At 42.6% G+C, this 19,663-nt stretch overlaps 1 protein-coding gene across 5 annotated transcripts in view; it reads left to right on the top strand.

Annotated features, from left to right (window-relative positions):
• Positions 1 to 18,537: 18,537 nt before the first annotated feature.
• LOC139752068 (teneurin-a-like) overlaps positions 18,538 to 19,663 on the top strand; it is a 1,037,677-nt gene continuing 1,036,551 nt past the window's right edge. For 3 of the 5 annotated variants that reach the window (XM_071667906.1, XM_071667907.1, XM_071667905.1), the window contains exon 1: positions 18,538 to 18,830. The gene's annotated coding sequence lies outside the window, so the exon portion shown is untranslated. The remainder of the gene's footprint in view (positions 18,831 to 19,663) is intronic. The other 2 variants (XM_071667909.1, XM_071667908.1) reach the window with 1 other exon arrangement.

Raw genomic sequence — 19,663 nt, 5'->3', positions numbered from 1 at the left:
CACACACACACACACACACACACACACACACACGTAAATCAGGTCGTATTGTTTTTGGACAGAGCTACACAGTCCTAATTCCTTTGTCCTTTTGGGACGACAAGGACACAGCAAGGAATTACCGTTATGTTAGGAGACAGGGGAACACTCACAGGAGCCCAAGGAGAAAGGAACAGGGAGAAATATCACTGTGAGAGGGAAAAGTGAAATAGAAAAAGGTAGCAAGAATGAGGTAGTGGGGATCTGTAAAGGATTTACTGCAGGAGAGTAATGCTACAGGGTAAAAGGGAAGCTTATGGTACATACCCACAGACAAGGCTGACTGCAGGTAATTCAGAGAGATAACATAGAGAACTCCATTATCCAGTCGAGTGCGAGGAAAAAAGGTAATCACGGTGGCATCATACAGAAGAAAATTAGCTTTGTGTGTTGTACTGATTAGGCAGCTCCAAATTCCTTCGAAGGGGGAAGGAAAAATAAGAATCATGAGCCTTCTCGTAGGGGCTACCAGAAGCTGATCATCTCAAGATCTCTGCAGATGACCAAAAATATGATGAATTAGTTTACGAGACCGCAGCGAATGACCAGACAGTCGTGACTTTATGGAGGTACGAGGGAAATGCCAAGTCTAGTGAGAAAAAAAAGAAAAAGACAAGTGGTGAATATTAGAGGAACCGAAAGATTCTGACTCTTGTGAAGCAGCTGCCAGGATTGTCAGAAAAGGGAACTTCTCCACGTATTAGACCAAAGTTAGAATACGCGGCAGCAGTTTGGTGACGCCAGTTCGGGAAACATACAGATCTGCTGGAGAATGTCTACAGGGACAACAGTAAATTGCCCTCAGAATAAAGAGGTAACGTTACCGGTTGGTAGTTATGGCCTTTCCAGTGTTGGAAGAAAGAGGAACAACGGTAGACAAGGACACAGGTCGTCCTCAATAGATATGACGATGTCGACATGGAACAGCTGTATGAGAGAGATAAGAACCAATCTAGAAGGAAACATTATAAACTGAGAGAAGGTCAAGAATGATATAAGGAAAATATATAAAAGTTTCCGTAATAAGAAAGAGAGTAGGAGGCAAGTGGGACAAGTGACGGATACTGAAGATCCAAATGGCTTTATGACACAAAACTGAGGTTGAGAGATGGAGCTCCTCACGGGTTTAAAACTTCTGAACCATAATCACAAATAAGTAATCACAAACTATAAGTAATCACAAACAGGTAATCATTCCGTGTACTCACCGTCCTTACAGGATTTAAAACAAAATTTAAGCAAACCACGTTAGGAAGGAACGCATACATTTCACCGCACCATAAATAAAACCAGATTCCCTTGTTCCTCCTTTGTCAAATGCTCGTTACAGTCTTCTTAACGACCAAATTACAAACCATTCAGACCCCGCGCTAATACTCCCCCATCCCCCCCATTACCCAGTCAACATCATCAGCCAAAGAAAACGGCGATCCTGGAAAGACCTGCAGGAACCTCCCACTCTGGTCCGCCTTCCCATTGCCCTCCCCTCCCTCCCACTCAGGGTTGCTTGGGAGGGGGGGAAACTTGTGGCAGGACGGGAGGGGAATAGAAAAGCGCGGAGGAGAGGCTGTAATCCATTGAGGGTGTAAGAGGGAAGCTCTCAAGGTGACCACCAGCAACAAGGGTCGCTATGGTAATAATTTCCCGGCTGCTTCGTCCCTGGGAATGAGAGGGGAGGGCTTGTCCAGCGGTGCAGACGGGCAGCCAAGTGAGATATGGTGCTCGGGGGAAAGAGGAGGGGTCAGAGAGGCGGTCTGAAGGAAAGGTTGGGGGTAAAGGAGGATAAAGACCGCAAAAAAAAAAAAAAGATGGAGTGAAAGACAGAGATATAAACTTGTGAATTGACTGAAACAGACAAATTGATAGATGAGACGGACGGTAAAAGAGAAAGAGAAAGATAGACAAGGAAATGGCCAAGATGAGACGGACGGTAAAAGAGAAAGAGAAAGATAGACAAGGAAATGGCCAAGATAAATGCTGATATAGGGTCACGGAGAAGTAAAAAGACAGATAGAGGGAGACCGAACACAAACGTAGGAGGTAATGTATGGCGGAAGACAGCTCCTGCCGATGTTTAAAGTTCCCCGCCAGAAATGTTACACCATCATAATTTTCGCCCATTTTTTCCTGGGCGTCGGAAACCAACAGCCCAAAGCGACCCTCCGGACAGGACGAGATATGCCCCCGGTGGGAAAAACAAAAAGACGAGGTTCAAGTTCATTTTACTGGCAACATGGAGATAGCATTTAGTGGCGATCCAGTCACATGGAACCGAGGGAAAAGCTTACCGGAAGCTGAGGGAAAGGAGCTGAGGATGGCAAAGATTCATACAGAAAGGAAGGAAATGTAAAAGAGATGGGAAGGGTAAAAAAGTGTACAATGCGACGGTTTGATATTAAGGAAGGGAAGAGACTGGAATAGAAAATGACTGTATTGAAAGTATGGGAGGGAAGAAGTAGGCGAAGGGAGACGAGGAAGGAAGAGGGGAAATGAGCAGGAAAGGAAGGAGGGGAGGGAGGGGAAGTACTCTCAGGTTTCCAGACTGGGTAATGGACAACTAGGGTAAGGGAGTTATTTCAAGATCAGGGGATACAGAGGTCTGATTACAGGCTGCTGCCGGGTACTGTAATTCACTAACGGTGCGGTGATTAAGGCAAGAGGTGTGATTACGGGGGAGAGAACCTGCTGTGATTGAGGCGCCCAACGTCATAAGTGACATTATCTGGTTAGAAATGAGATTGGGTGGTGTGGCAGAGGAGGAGGAGGAGGAGGGGGGGAAATGTGTAAAGGGGAAGTTAAGTGATAATGTGGTGGATTCTGCGGTAGAAGTGGGTGGGTGGCTCTTTGAGTTCCATTGTTTTAGAGAGTTGGTGAAGTTGGTGGTGGTGGTGGTGGCGGGGGTGCTGGATTCTACGAGGGAGACGCCTGTGCTCAGATCGTTTGAAGACAACGAATGATATGATCAGCCACCGTACAGGAGGGAGTTCGTGGACACGGCCACACTAGAGACCTGGTCTCCAGATTGGATCAGGCAGACGAGCTTGGTTGAGCAGGAGACGCTTAGGTGGTGACCTGAGACGATGGACGATGGTCCGAGGAGGACCCAGCGGATGGAGTCATACACACACACACACAAACACACACACACACACACACACACACACACACACACACACACACACACACACACACACACACACACACACACATACACACATACAGAGCTAAAGTTCCACGGGGTACTAGAAAATGATAGTGCATTTAAGCAGCACATAATGGCGAGGATTACGACGAACAAAGACTCCCTAACAGTTTTGATAGTGTACAATCATCCCAGAAGACACGACGAGCCTGAGCAAACGTTCGGAGATGATAATGAAGGTACAATTAAGATGGTGCACGAGGCGGCCAGGCTAACCCTGCAGTGAGGTGGAGAAGTCCTCATAATGAGGCGTTGTTTTTAACTATGAAGAAATCGACTGAGGTGTCGTAGGACCCACAAGGAGGTGGGTGAACGAGGCGTGGATGTACAACTTCTTAAAAATATTCTTTTCAGGAATAGCTTTTTTTTTCTTCTTTGTTCCAGCATGACACGGGAATACACTAGAGGCATTGCCTCGCCATCAGCATTGACTCTCACCGTTACCACCACCATAACTTGACGTGGAAGATATCACCTACTGTACATCCCGTGGCATCACTGATCATACGGGGCTCGGGTCTGGCTATGTGCCACATTGGGATGCGCCAGAGGGAGGGTATATTCAACCCCAACCACCAAATAGAGATATGACCAGAGAGGAGACGATGTTGTGTACTGGATAACTTCGTTCAAAACATTTACTGGGCTGTTAGATTTGGTTGGGAGTATAGACCAGCGTTGCAGGAGGCTACGTGAAGTATGAAGAGAAGAAAATGGAAATGGAGAGAAGACAACAAGGATCAAGGATGCGTTGTTTATGGTTTAATAAGCGGTGTAAAAATGCCAGAATATTCTACTGAGAAGATGGAGGAAGCACTTCATTCAAAGAATGTTTAATTAAACTTTCAGGAAGGCAAGGAGTGAGTGTTTAAGAAAAAGAAATGTATAGTATATATATATATATATATATATATATATATATATATATATATATATATATATATATATATATATATATATATTTTTTTTTTTTTTTTTTTTCTTTCTTTTCTTTCAAACTATTCGCCATTTACCGCATTAGCAAGGTAACGTTAAGAACAGAGGACTGGGCCTCTGAGGGAGTATCCTCACCTGGCCCCCTTCTCTGTTCCTTCTTTTGGAAAATTAAAAAAAAAAAAAAAAACAAGAGGGGAGGATTTCCAGCTCCCCCGCTCCCTCCCCTTTTAGTCGCCTTCTACGACACGCAGGGAATACGTGGGAAGTATTCTTTCTCCCCTATCCCCAGGGATAATATATATATATATATATATATATATATATATATATATATACATATATATATATATATATATATATATATATATATATATATATATATATATATATATATATATATATATATATACAAAGAGAGAGAGAGAGAGAGAGAGAGAGAGAGAGAGAGAGAGAGAGAGAGAGAGAGAGAGAGAGAGAGAGAGAGAGAGATAGAATGATAGATAAGACAGATAGATGTATGAGCACACACCTAACTCTCTTATGAGAGTAAATCATGACCATGACAAGTTCGGAATCATTATACTAAGTAGGCACCGTCAGCGGGAGTAGCACTGCTGACTGACATGCAACATAACAGTAAACAGCAGCAGAAAGATGGGAATTTGAGAGCGCTACTGAGGGGTTACTTCTGTGTATGGAGCCCTGCTGGGGCGCTCGAACCCTGAACCTTGTAATCTCACCAGCACTCCCACCCGTTGGTGCTGAGATATTCGTGAGGTATTCATTATTCTTGTTGACTATGGATTTCCTAGCGTTTTTCTGCCGTTCTCATGAGATTACGTTGGTTTATGTCATTTCAGATGTACTGAATATCTTGCACAATTATAAGGCATGACTTTAAATCAAGACGGATTGTAATGTACTTATCCCCTGGAACCTGTATTATCGATGCACATGACGCGAATGAGTCACTGTCGTACATATGACACTGTCTCAGATTTACGTCGTAGACGTTACGTGTTATCAGTCTTTTCATGAGGGAAGAAATACGTATTTGAAGTCCAGTTCAATGATCTTACAAAACACTTAGCGTTTACGTGAACACTTAGTTTCACGTAGAGAGACAGTATGCCTGAGAGAAATGCATGAACCTGTTGCCTTGTATATATATATATATATATATATATATATATATATATATATATATATATATATATATATATATATATATATATATATCTTTCAAACTATTCGCCATTTCCCGCGTTAGCAAGGTAGCGTTAAGAACAGAGGACTGTGCCTTTGAGGGAATATCCTCACCTGGCCCCCTTCTCTTTCAGTGAAGAGGGAGGCTCGGAGGAGGAGGAGGAGGAGAGGAAGGAGTTCATATGTTTGTGTGTGAACAGTGTAATCGTGACGGTAGGGTGAGCGGCCCAGTCGAGCGTCGGGGTTCAGATAGGTGCTGGGAGCTCAGCGGAATCCTAAATAGTATATTGACCAGGAAATATCGGTAGGATGAAGGAGAAACACGAGAGTTGAGCAGCGGACATGATCGTGGAGATAAGGGAGGAGAGGAGGAGGTTATGATGCTAAAATTTAGTGGCCTGGATGATGATAAGCATGCAGACTAACTAATCCAATGATATACATTTTCGCCATTTCCCACGTTAGTGAGGTAGCGTTAAGAACAGAGGACTGAGCCTTTGAGGGAATATCCTCACTTGTCCCCCTTCTCTGTTCCGTCTTTTGGAAAATCAAAAACGAGAGGGGAGGATTTCCAGTCCCCTGATCCCTCCCGTTTTAGTCGCCTTCTACGACACGCAGGGAATACGTGGGAAGTATTCTTTCTCCCCTATCCCCAGGGATATATATATATATATATATATGTGTGTGTGTGTGTATTTGTGTGTGTGTGTGTGTGTGTGTGTGTGTGTGTGTGTGTGTGTAACCCTTAGTGGCAAACTGGAAATTGTTTTTAAATGATTCATCAATATTTCGAACATCCATTCATAAACGATGAACTGTTTGGATGTGGATGGACTCGCAACCCGTCCCTAGCTGTAGCTTTTCTCTCCTTTTTTTTTACATCAGGATGAACAACGTATGACGAACGACTTGGGATTATCATACCAGGCGAAGGAATGATGATCGAGCGAGGCTTGTGGGTAAAATGTAACTCAAGTGTGCGCTTCATATGAGGAGACCAGTGTGGCGGGTGCCTCTTGACTACAAGGTTTGGGGGAGAAGTGATGATGGTATTGATGGGAGACGAGAACTGAGAGCACTGGGGAGGATGACCGTGGAGGGATATTACCAGAAGAAGGAGAATTAGAGATGAAAACGTTGACTTTATGCATAGAATATGCCCTCTGTATCATTAATACTTCGTTTATCTGTACTGTCCCGTCGGTGTAATGAGAGAGACAAGATACGTCTATATTGCCACGATAGATTTGAAGAGCTGGTGGTAAAGGCAGGAGGGAGCTGTGGCTTCATCAGGGGTATGGTTGAGATCGCTCTGTGGTGGCAGGGGAGTGGCTCTCGATGGCTCACGATGATGCGTTCAAGAGTGGCGAGTGTGGAACGTGTGATCACGCGTCAAAAGTCCAGAGATGAAAGGTGACGAGTACTGTACTTTGGACTGAGTGTCATGGTGAGTACCTCCCTGAGTGTAGCTAGAGTGTGGCGGAGGTACGCAGTGTGGGGGAACGTGTTGAAACATTGCTGTGAATAGAGCGTTGAAGTTTTGGAAATCAATGAGTATCGGAATGAGAGTAAAGGAAGAGGTGTGGTGAAATGAGAGAGAGAGAGAGAGAGAGAGAGAGAGAGAGAGAGAGAGAGAGAGAGAGAGAGAGAGAGAGGAAAGACTTTTAAGCCATGTTGAAAGAATTAGAATTAAGATTTAAGTGTAACAAATAAGGTAGATATAAATTAATAAATGTATAGAAAAAGAAAATACTGTTGTGTTTTTTTAAGATTAGTAATTACGTAGATGATGACTGGGAAGAAAGCTGGGTATTGAGTGTAATGCAAACGAGATGTGTCGGAGGAATCTTGAATGAGATTATTAGGGAAGCTGACTTAGGAAAAAGGAGATAAAAAGAAAAAAAATGATGGTAGATAGTTATGATAAAGAAGAGAATGTGTGTAGCTTAGCAAAAGAATATTTAGGAAAGTAAATGAATGCTCGAGAAACATTGAAGATATTGTATCTATGCCAGGACGAAAACATAGCTCAATAGGTTGTAGGAGGGCATGATCATGCCTGACTGAAAATAATGAATTATAAATGACGATAAAAATGGTGAGTGGTATTACCTATGCCATGGATCGAGCAGCAGGGTAAACCTTGAGTAAGGGGGGGACGGGTAAAGTTGCTCTCAAGCGTTATCACATATCATTCATAAGAGCTTGGGATGAGGGCAAGGTCACTAAAAAGCCACTAAATGGGCTACTCTGATAGATGATGAGAAACGTCGCCTTTGTTGTGAACGGAGTAACAGATCAGTTCTCAGAGTGGCGAACATTGTAGGGAAGAAGGCTAAGAGTGAGAGTAAGGCGTATTAACCTTAAATTGGATTTTGTCCAAAGAGGCAAAGGAGGGATGAAACGCCCGAAGTATGGGAAAGGTGTTCCAGGGGCGAACGTAAAGATGATCAAGTTCCTTCAAGGCACTTTTTGACAAGTTGAAGGACGTGATGATTCCAGGTAAGACTGTGGTTTGTGGTTCATCACAGGTTGTTGTGGGCAGATGGTACGACTAGAGTGTAGTGGATGTTAAGAGGCGATTGAGAATTATCTCGAGCGCTGGAACTCGTCAGTATTCCAGGATTCTCTTCCTGTATTTTGGCTGCGAGATCAGGAGTGAGCGGGGCAACACTGTGACGAGGACATTGGCTCAAGATGGAAAGAGAGAGACTCGAGAGAGGACTAGTGTCATCTGCATAATGAATTTGTTTTCACTGATTTGAAAGATGATGTGTCTGCAAAAGTCAGAGGGCAGTTGCAAAGTAGAGTAAGTCAGTGGAAGACTCTTGGGAGCTTTCTAATGGGGGGAAAAAACATTACGATCGGTTGGTCAGTTCATGCCAAGGATTAGACACTAAAGAGACGATAAGAAAGATTTTAAGCGGAAGAATAGCACTGCGAAGAACCCAGGAGAGAAGAGCCCAATGTTAATTTTTTTTTTCTCGAGAGAGCATTTGAGATATCAAAAGGTAATGATGCAAGTTTTACCAAGTTACCAAGAGCTGAGTCAAAGTGGTGAGTAAGGAGAGACAGGAGGGTTGCAGCCGAATGGCCTCCCCCAAAGTGCGAAACTCGTATGGTGTTGAAGGCTTGTTTGTCCTTCTAAATGAAGGAGGAGGAGGGAGTTTATGATAGTTTCCAGAACTCTGAAAAGGATTAGGAAAAGGATCTTCGTCGGTGACGTGTTGGAGAAGAAGGATCGCCAGTAAACGGACTGTATGTCAGAAAGATGTCACAAAATACGAAAAGTAGCAATGGATAGAGAAATATAATCTTTCGAAGAACGGAGGTACATTCAGCTGCACGTTTCAACATAGCCAGAGGTGTAGTAAGAGAGAGAGAGAGAGAGAGAGAGAGAGAGAGAGAGAGAGAGAGAGAGAGAGAGAGAGAGAGGGAAAATGAATCTTTACGTAAGTAAAATCTGGGGATTAGCAATAGAAGAATGGTGGTGTGGGACGTGGTTGAATGAGGATGTCTGGAGTAAGAACAGAATTATCCCCTAAGTTAACATGGAGCCAGGGATGGTTACTCCATCATGAGAGATGATATGACGGGATCTGTGGTCAAGTGGTGATCAGGGTAAGGTTAAAGAGTACTTATTCTTGTGGGTCCATGTGAGTGCCGTAACCTGAAATACTTTTATTTTCTCCTTCAGTTGCCGATGGATCCTCTTGATTTTACTTTACTGTTGATGATAATGGTTCACGGTTTATTTGAATCAAGTACTTCCGAAGGGGGAAAATATGCATTGAAAATACCAACGATGTAGGAAGTGGGGCTATAAAAAAAAGCCGAGGGAGGGGAGTTGAATAGCCATTCTTTACACAAACATGAGGATGGAGGCCTAATGTTTACAATGGCCTGTATGGAACTGTTCTCTGTAGCTCGAAGAGCCTCGATGCGACTGTGGTGGCTAAACTGCGACTCGAGAAAGAGGGATCTCTGATGGCAGGAAGTGACGATGGAGGGGAGGTGCAGTAACTTCACTTCAAACTGTCAGATGAGGTCTATATGAGGGCCGAAGCGAGAGTCGAAAGAATCAGCGTGTTGAAAGCCTTGTGACATGTAGTGCAAGGGGGATCGAGGATGATCTTGCAAACTCTTTTGTGCACATTTCTCTACGGAGGAAAGAACAGACGACGGCTAGAGGATCTGGTGACAGTACTGACGTTTTTCTTTCAAATTGGTTCATCGTCCACAGGTACGCCGAGAAGCTTGATGAACTGAACGCCTTGCAAGGAGGCAGGAGTCTAGTAAGAGGCTTGGGAGAGAGCTGGAAGCGAGGCTGATATGAATAACTCCAGTCTTGGTGTCACCGATGGTGACGTTGTTGGCGCTGGTCCAGCTGTAAAGGCGGTTTAAAGGGTGTTCTGAAGGACGAATGTGGTCGGGGAGAGCTGTTTTGGACGTTGAGAGAAAATATCTGCTTCTTTCGAGCTGTTGCGCCTATCTGAGCGTCTTTCATAAGGCTGAGAAATCACAAGTGTCCCGTCTTTGTGTCTTGTGGGACACCACAGGTGAGGGACTGATATATAGAGGTGGCTCCTCGGCAGCTTAACAGCCAGCCAGATGTCGCTCACCGAGGAAGTCTGCGAGCCGTGGGATGATGCTTTTGTATATGTTGTGTTGTATCTTCTCCCTTGGGCATTTTGAATGCTCTATTTGTAGTGTGATATATGCTCTGCTCGTGTTGTGGTATATGCTCTGGTATACGTCCTGCTTGTGTTGTGGTATATACCTCATGTTGCAAAGTATGCTCTGTTGATGTTGTGATATACGTTCCATGCTGAGGCTTATGATGTAGTGTTGTGTTCCAGGATCAAGGGTATTTGCCCCATGATTATTATGAGCTGGTTATCGTTGCATTTTGTGGCGTTCAGACACAGAGGGTTGTATCATATCTGAAGTTACTCTGCTAAGTCAAGTTCTAAGATTTTGTAAGACTTTATGCTGATGTAATATGCTCTACGAAACCATAGAAGATTTTGAAAGGGAAGATCATGACCGAATCATGGTTTCTATAAACCAGGTAACTTCATAAGTGAAAAAAAAAAGTTGTAAATATGTTTCCAAGGAACGTAGGTTAACCTGAGTTTGTAACTTGAGGAAGGTGAGGTCGTCGAGGGTGACCTGTTCTCTAATCCCTTCACCTGTTTCTTAATTCATCCACCTGCCCCGCCCAGTGGCGGCTGGTATGTTGTATTCTGATTCTATCTATCTGTACTCTTTGTCTTGACCAGGACTTACGTTTATGACTGGAACGTTCTACATCAACGAAAGAGAGAAAAAAAACTGGGGTTTCAGTCCTTGGTGACTGTGACGTGGCCAGCAAAGTTGATCTGACGGTGTGGTGACTTGATGACGAACCCCCACCCCCTGTGGTGATTGGCTAAACCCCCCCCCCCCTTCCCCCTATCACTTAGAGTAGCGGTGTGCTAATTGGTCGGCGTCTCAGTGGACGTTTTATGACGATGCCCTAAATAGGTCAACGCATCATCAGCACACCCTCCTCTCCGGCACCGTTGCTTGGCTTTTGCTCAGTGCTCACTCCGAGGGTTGAGTTCAAGCTTAACGGCAAGAGAATTTTGACGAAAACTTATGATTAATTGGACATAATTATCAAGCGAGGGGCCATTAAGAAATTACTGGCAAACAGATTGCATATATATGACGTCGATAATTGGGGTAAATAAGAAACTGTGGGACGATTATATTTAATTTGTGTGTAAATCAATTAATCGCTTTCGTTGAATGTGTGTCAATTTACGTTTCGTGTGGGTATATATACATGTATATACTCCTGTATATGTATCGACCGTCTGAGTGGTACGTGTATGCGATTCGTTCCGTATTCAGCCTTGTGTGTGAGTGTGTGTTTGTGTGTGTGTGTGTCTTTGAGATGTGTATAACGAAGATAAGACTACGTATATTCTGCTCCATATCTCAACCTTTTATATATATATATATATATATATATATATATATATATATATATATATATATATATATATATACCATCATAACAACTCAACATAAGTAGAACACACTAACACTCCAGCGCACCACTACCATAGCACTTAACACACCAACAAGACAGTCCTTGTTCACCCCCAGCCAGTACAACACACCACAAATACGACACACCCCCAACATAACACAGTACCAGTATGACACACCACAGACACAAAATTATGAGCAGAGCACACCACCAATACAACACCCCATCAACCAAACCTGTCACCACCAGAACAGCAAACCGCAGACACAACACACCACCAACACAATGCCGTTGCAACACACCACCAACACCAACACAATACACCACCAACGTAGTACCACAGCCAACAGAACGCCATCACAACACACAACTAGTACAACACTGCCAACGCAACACACCACCTATGCAAAATACCACCACCACCACCACCACCACAACAACAACAACAACACAATTGCAGCGTAACATTTTCACACCAACAACACAACCAACAGCCTATATAAACACCGCCGCTCTTGGTAGCATAATCCATGCTGTCCCTGAGAGGACATAAAACAACAAAATGAAGTCAACGCTATCAGGAGTGGTGGAGTGGTTCATGATCGACGTGTCGCTGTTCATTTGAGAACGTTCGAGCTATGTTCATGGTAAACTGGTTTATTCAAGAGAATCGCGATCGAAAGCCGCCGTCATTTCGTATCATTCCTCTGATATTAACCTTTAGCACTTACAGATCTCGTGAGTATGACTCGTGTTCCGTTGACCACAAGAGAGCGTCTGCTTCGACGATTTTGCTTCACATGTTCGACAAGGTTCGTGAACCATATTCTTAAAATGCAGGGGAGACATAGAAATCCATCATTTATCCACACATTCATTTAGAATGACTTGCAGGTAAAGAATTACATGAATATTGTAAGACGTTGTTGAGAAAAGGCTTTGAATTCAGTACTGCTCAGAAATTAATCAATGAAATGACTCCTTGTAATCTAAGTGTACATGATTCATTGCAAACAATGTGATGAAGTTTTATTGGGGAGAGAAGAAAACTTTGCAAGCACGAGCTGGGGGGCAGCTGTTCTCGTGTACGTAAGAATTAAAGTTTTAATGACCCATTCTTTTTCTAAGCTTAAACTGTAAAACAGTTAGATACTATAAAATCAAGCGGAATGAAAAGATTCTTTAAACTTGGTACAGCACTACGTAGCTGGCATTTTTGTTTGATTTGAGGGTAGTTCATGTTATGCTGGTAATTGAGTGGAGAAGATTGATAGCTTGCCTTGTTATCAGTCTAAAGCTGGAGTGCAAACGTGTTCGAATTCTCTCTCCATTTTCTCCCCCGCCCCCCAAAGCACTTATGGTTTTATGCTTGCGCACCCGTGTCTCTGACATGAGACGTGTGCCATGTAAGCCGTGCTTGCGTCTTTCCTCTTCCCCCCGGCAGACCAGAGAGGCAGCAGCCCACCTCCTTCACAGATGACTCTTATCCTCTGAGGCTGCCGAGGCAGCATCAGGGGTATCGTATGAGTGGAGGAAAGACGGGCACAATACATACAGAAAAATAAGGAGGATCTATATTACCTCTGAAGTTTAGAAAATGTAAAAAAAAGAAAGAATGGGACCGAACACCACACCCTGTCGGACCCTGTGGAGCCGTGAGTCAGTAGTGTATGATGAAGTCCGAAACAAATTAATGTCCTAACGTGTCTAGGCTGCTTCTCAGCCTTTCCTTCCATTACCGACTTCTCTGGAACGAAAATAATTCAGTCGCAGCGAATTACTTTCCGGGGAAAGATTGTAATGCCATCCGTGTATTAGTTCTACGAAGGTGCACATCATCATGCTCAGGGGAGTGAAACATTTTAAGAATTCTTACGATTTTGTCATCAGTATCGCTTGATACCGAGGAGTAATGTTCTCATATATATACAGGGATACAATGCACACAAACACAGTCGTGAACCTGCGAAATAATGTAATCGCAAGCACAGACAGAAGTACAAGTGTGCAGGCATGGAGCAGACTCACACAGAGACTCGCTCACAAAAACACATCTTAGCCATATGGCGGTGACACCAGCCATCGACCTGACCATATCAGGCGACAGAGGGTCAAGGGGAGACATGATTACAACTTTTAAATTCTTCCGTGGAATCGATGGGGTTGGTAATGAGCAATTCTTTGAAGCTGCGAGGGGGAAGCCCTCAGCCAGACGGCACAACGAGAAACCATGGTGAAAAAAAAAGGATCAGGGATGATATGAGAAAACTCTTTTGGAACAGTAGATTAGCAGAGAGACTGAACAGGAAAAGTGAATAGTAGGTGAATGAGGACATGGAAATACATATTTCAGTATATATATATATATATATATATATATATATATATATATATATATATATATATATATATATATATATATATATATATATATATATATACAGGCACACAAAGTACACAAGAAGCGAGAGTACATAAGATGGAGGTGAAATCACGAAGGATATTGAAAATACGGTGTCAAGCGCTCTCGTATAATTACATCGTCAGGACTGAGTACAGACAGAGAGAACCAGAATATAATATACCAGCCGCCACTGGGCGGGGCAGGTGAATGAATTAAGAAACAGGTGAAGGGTTTAGGGCACAGGTCACCCTCGTCGACCTCACCTCTCTCAAGTTACAAACTCAGGTTAACCTGCGTTCCTTCGAAACAACAAATCTACAACTTTTTTTTTTCACTTATATAAAGTTACTTGATTGACATCAATCATGAGTCGGTCATGACCACAAATTAGATAACAAATGACGCGCAGCGAGGGGTATTCCTCCTTACTCACACACTTCCTTGCTTACACAGTTCTGTATAACCTCATTCCTATTCTTTTCTCGCGCAACAGGTTCTTGACATTAGTGTCTGATTGTGTGTTAGGGTCTCATTGATGTGTTTCAGGCTGACCATGAAAGCCCTACAAGAGGCGAAAGACGTTTATTACGTCTTTCAACAATTATTCAGTCAGACTCTGAACGGGACAGAGACTTGTGGCAATTTCATCGCTGGATTTTCCAAAGCCTGCCCAATAAAGCAGAAGTGTTCTTTACCCCATTAAAAAATAATCCCCGTTGAACAATCCCATTGCTAAAAAAAAAAAAAAGAGAGAGAGAGGTACATTTGTCATGTTGTTCAAGAGGTGATCATAAGAGGATTTTTGTCAATGGAAGGCACTAATAACAAAGCGTAATCCTTCGTCTCATTGGCTGAAACCATCGGGTACAAACGTGCAATCATCCTTGACTTCGTTATTAACCGAAATGGTTTGATTACCCAGATTTAGTGGAGCAGTTGACCTTCCCCGACGAATCTGTCAAGTGGTCATGCAATATACACCGTCCTTCATGACGCCGGCGTTGGCTGAGGTCAATGTGGTGGTTCTTTCTATTTTCATGTCTTTCAAATCTAAAGTTCAAGGGAGGTCAAGGACGAAGTCCATCTGGTTCATGACGCCGCCACAGAGATGTTCTAAAATATCTCGAAGCTTCGTCTCCTACGGGGTTGAATGAGATGTCAGAATTGTATCACGCCAAGCAAAACCTTCGAAGGCCCTTTGGCCAATCATAATGTCTTGTAAAAGGGAATTTCATTTCTGTATTTTTCAGCCTCTGTCCTGGAACTCTAGTCACTGACCTCAACTCAGACCCTCAACTGCCATTTTGTGCTTCTGATACGATTACCTTTGTTAGATATGTCAGTGGAATTAATGATATTAGAATGATGTTCAGCAACAGTTACCGTTCAATCATCTCAAGTCCAGTGTGGCGAATGATGAAGGTATTGCTGTGTACGATGAAACAGCTCGTCTTCGTCTCGGGATGATAAAGAAATCGATCATCATATATCATCATTTTCTCCCAGTATGTTCCAGGGAGGGAAAGCCTCTCATGATCTCCCCCACATGATGCAGATGTCTCCTGCAAGTAACAGATATTGTTACTCCTTCCGCAGGTAATGGTAACAGATATACCCTCAGTGTTGCATTGATACCGAGCCTTCTGTATGATCAGATCTGGCTCTCCAATTTTTCTTTTCTCTTCCTTTGAACTGTAGGTTGTACGGAGGGGAGAACGTGTTGGGGGGGGTACATGCGTAATGGAGATGTGCAGAGAATATTGGAGGGAGAGAGAGAGAGAGAGAGAGAGAGAGGTGTCTGAGTGCTGAGCTCATGAGGAATACTGGGTTGGCAAGTGCATATATATATATATATATATATATATATATATATATATATATATATATATATATATATATATATATATATATATATATATATATATATATATATATTTTTTTTTTTTTTTTCATACTATTCGCTATTTCCCGCGATAGCGAGGTAGCGTTAAGAACAGAGGACTGGGCCTTTGAGGGAATATCCTCACCTGGACCTCTTCTCTGTTCCTTCTTTTGGGAAAAAAAAAAAAAAAACGAGAGGGGAGGATTTCCAGCCCCCCGCTCCCTTCCCTCTTAGTCGCTTTCTACGACACGCAGGGAATACGTGGGAAGTATTCTTTCTCCCCTATCCCCAGGGAATATATATATATATATATATATATATATATATATATATATATATATATATATATATATATATATATATATATATATATATATACCTGGCTTTACTATGACAGGCAGATCAGTCACTTCCACAACCCTTCCAGGGGAGGTGCGGGCCCACCTTACTGTTTTGTGGTGAGGCGTCACAACGACCAGTTAAATATCCTACTCGGCAGGATATCTTCTGTGGCTCGTGTCCTTCCCTCTAACGTGACATCCTCACTCACGAAAGGAAGTGTTCAAGCAAATATTTTGACACCGCACATTGGGCTAAAACTACAACGTACGCTTCTCTTCTGGTTTGGTCACCAAACTGAAAGAGACACAAAGACGGTACCAAAATTTAGGATCTGAGTTCCAGTGAGAGTTTAGACACCATGAATTAGTACGCTCTGAGAGACTAAGAGTCAGGGGTAACTGGATCACACAGCCTTTCTAAAAGTTTTCAAACACTTTTATGACGTTATCAGAGAACAGTTCTCTGAAAGATGAGAGGATTAAACAACCAGAGGCCATAACTTGAAAATAAAACGGAAACTCACTTTTTCATTTATACTGACCTCTTACATGGCATTGATAAAATATGGCGCCGTAATGGCCATCTCGGGTGAAAAGAAGGCAAGGTAAGAGAAAGAACGAATTTAATCATGGCTCCTCAGGTGTGTGTGTGTGTGTGTGTGTGTGTGTGTGTGTGTGTGTGTGTGTTGTGTGTGTGTGTGTGTGTGTGTGTGTGTGTGTGTGTGTGTGTGTGTGTGTGTGTGTGTGTGTGTGTGTGTGTGCGCGTGCGCGCGCACGCGCGCGTAGACCTAACTTTTGAATTCAGAAATGTATGGGAAGAGAGGCTGATGAAAGAAGGGAATCCCACAGATGCGCTGTTCCAAAGTAGAAGGAAGATAGATGTAAAGAAGTATTTTATTGTATACGAGTAGTGGACGAATGGGATAAACTGAACTATGAGACTGAGTGTGGAGATCATACATTAGTTTCGAATGTTGGCATTGAAGTCGAGAACGTTCGAGACATGGGATCGCACCAGTGTAGAGAACTCCCTCACTGTACAGTACAAATACCTCATTCCAAATTCTGCAGCTACACGGGAGGAGAATTCAAGGTAAGAAAGTTACCTAGAGAGGCAACGCGGTGACTAATTGATATGCTCATCTGTTGTAGATGACATCATGGTAATCTGGTGTTGTTCTTCTGAACAGATGGCTGATATGATTCAGAGGAAAATATATGTTTTCCTCGTCAGGTGAGCACGCTGAGATACGGCGCAAGCGTATTGATTCTGCTTTAATCCTTGCGTGTTCTGTAGAATTCCCAAATCATTCACTTGACAAGAACAAGGACTGATTGCTCGAAACATTTATTGCAATGTTGATGATACCTGAGTGATATCAGCTTATTCAGAGCTTTTGATGTCAGCTTATCAAAAGCTCACTTGTAGGCAGTTTGCGGTTCACGATACCAGTATGAAGTTTCGAAAACTAAGTCAAGAGAGTGAGGAAAACTTTATGAGGTTAACTTAAAGTGACTCAATAAAGATGGCAGACAAAAAAAAAAGATACTAGATGCTTCATATGTGATTGCTTTCGATGAAAATATGCTGGCATCTCTAGTTCTCTAACATCAACGTATCAGTCTGACAACGCGAGAAATACTTTGTCCTAATTTCTTACTCGGTTACCATACTTTTAAAATCAGATAAAGTCGAAATGATGACCGGAGAGCCATGCCTCTTGTGACGACAGCCAAGCCATGGGGTAACACCGTGTTTCAAGTCATGCGCGAGGGCTGAAGTTTGATCCGGGTGTGAGACGAGACTTCACATAACATCGTTCTCTTTATTCAAGTGTAATTTCCTGCTTAGAAAAAGAGGAGAAAAAAAAAAAAAAATATAACATTTACCTTCACATGACTCGAGCACACATAGCAACAGTGCTCAACGCTTGCTTCATCAACACTCGAGATCAATACTTCTTTTAAAAAATTCGGAACACGAATTAAATGCCGAAAATTAGAACTTTGAATTAGCAGGTACATAAAATGCGAATATAAACATGTGTTTGAGTTTTGGTTTTCCTTTAAAGCTGCCAGATTGTGATGTAAACAAGTTGTGTATAGAGTCCTATTCATCTCCTACAAGCATTGAATATTTATGATATAATCAGTGGCAAAACTTCTAGAAATTGAGAATTACATGCATTGTTATAGGTACTTTAAAGCAAAAAAAATACTGAAAAAAGATTGATACAGAATCTTAGGCACCTCTGCATCAACCTCACAAAAACAGGTTTATAGACGTAGAACTACTTACATGATGCTTGTAACACTAAGGGGGGGAAACGAAGGGAACAAAAATACCATCCATGAACACACAATGCGCAAAAAACGTCGATAATGTGCAACATTTTGGTGCGACACAGTGCGTGGCGTGGCGAGGTCTGGCAACTCATCCGGCGAGTGGCTATCGGTGATGCCACTTGCTTTAGATTTATCACTAGTGTTGTGTCGGTGGTGTTGGTGAGCGGACGTGCGCTCTCTCACTCCGTGTCGTACACTGTGTGGTTTCTACATATAGAACTATAGTGTTGTGTGATCACGCAGACCTTGCTGAACATTGACCAAGGCTTAATTTGCAAGTGTGTTTTACTTATCGTCCGAATATGAGGACCGCAGGAAATGTATGGTAGCAGCAGTTGGATTTCAGAGACCTAATTGGATTTGCCAAACTAGAGGTCAAACGGAGACTAAGTGGAGTTCTGCTGCGCGTATGAAGACTTTTCTCCGTATTCAAGGTAAGGTAAGCTCTTCCCTATGTTGGAGTGGCACTCGTGCTACCTCTGTATGTCTAGACTCAAACAGGTAAACAGTGAGAGCTAATCATCACAGAAAAAGGAACCAGTATTATCCTTCCCGGAAAATCGTGAGTTAATCGTCCGACGCTCAAAGCGAATTTCGTGAGGTTAGATGAGTTTTGGACTCAAGATGAGAGTTCTGCGAAGCTCATGTTAAGGTCGATTTAATTGAGTCTTTAGGGAAGTAGATACGAAACCGATAGAGCGTCCTCGATGTCAGGGTGATAGATTTGTGTGAATCTTGATTTTAGGTGGTGGCATATATATGCCCCTTGAAACATGATTCTCCTTGTTTTAAATACGTGCGAGAGCCAGATGATTGCGATCTTGTAATTTCATCATACGCTGACCATTCAAACACCATTCTCTTGAATCATAATTTTGACCATCAAACAAGAACGGATACAGAACACTACACGTCCTAACATGCATGTACGCCTCCTTGGCCCTGCACGGCATTCGGTCGTTACGACACCGAGACGGTATCTGTAAATACTAAAGTAGAGAATCAGTTCAAGAAATAATACGTGCTGAATTTGAAAAGAAAAAAAAAAGATAGCATTTTGAAGAAGGCAGTGGGCCAGGAAAGGGAATGCAATGTAATAACGATATAGATATTTATTTGTTGTGTTTGGTCTGAACCTCGATGTAAAAGTTTGCACTGTAAAGAATAGCCTTGATGTTTTTTTTATTTCATTAACTGATTGCTATATCTGGTAATCTTGCATATGCAGCATAAACCTTACTGATAATAGTGAAATACGCTTCCAGTT

The sequence above is a fragment of the Panulirus ornatus genome, chromosome 12 (assembly GCF_036320965.1).
Source record: "Panulirus ornatus isolate Po-2019 chromosome 12, ASM3632096v1, whole genome shotgun sequence".
Lineage (NCBI taxonomy): Eukaryota > Metazoa > Arthropoda > Malacostraca > Decapoda > Palinuridae > Panulirus > Panulirus ornatus.
The sequence above is the reverse complement of the archived record's forward strand: the minus strand, read 5'-3'. Positions and strand labels throughout refer to the sequence as shown.